Source organism: Buceros rhinoceros, unplaced genomic scaffold, assembly GCF_000710305.1.
Source record: "Buceros rhinoceros silvestris isolate BGI_N320 unplaced genomic scaffold, ASM71030v1 scaffold9280, whole genome shotgun sequence".
Classification (NCBI taxonomy): Eukaryota; Metazoa; Chordata; class Aves; order Bucerotiformes; family Bucerotidae; genus Buceros; species Buceros rhinoceros.
In genome coordinates this window covers 3,011-3,259 of record NW_010391255.1, presented here as the reverse complement: position 1 = coordinate 3,259, position 249 = coordinate 3,011, and the positions used below count along the sequence as shown (strand labels likewise).

The following is a 249-nucleotide window of genomic DNA, read 5'->3' as shown; positions in this document are numbered from 1 at the left end:
GTAGCGTCAGTTGGGCCAGCGCTGTTGCTCCCCGTTTCCAGGCAGAGCTCCTGGATGAGGCTTTTTGGCGGCGTCAGAGCAGGGCAGACCCTTCCTGGGGGTTGTTTGCAGATGGGAGTGGGGGAGAGATGACCCTGTGGCCACCCCATGTGGGAATTGTAGGACAGAGGTAGGAGGAGCCCCCCAAGTGCCCCCTGCCCTGTGGTGCCCTGGGGTGGGGGTGAGAAGGCTGGGACCCTGACAGCAGCG

At 64.3% G+C, this 249-nt stretch overlaps 1 protein-coding gene across 1 annotated transcript in view; it reads left to right on the top strand.

The window, feature by feature from the left end:
- The window catches only part of LOC104497537 (gastrula zinc finger protein XlCGF42.1-like), a gene marked incomplete at both ends in the record, with an annotated part of 2,370 nt that overhangs the window by 490 nt on the left and 1,631 nt on the right, over positions 1–249 (top strand). The window lies entirely within an intron of this gene.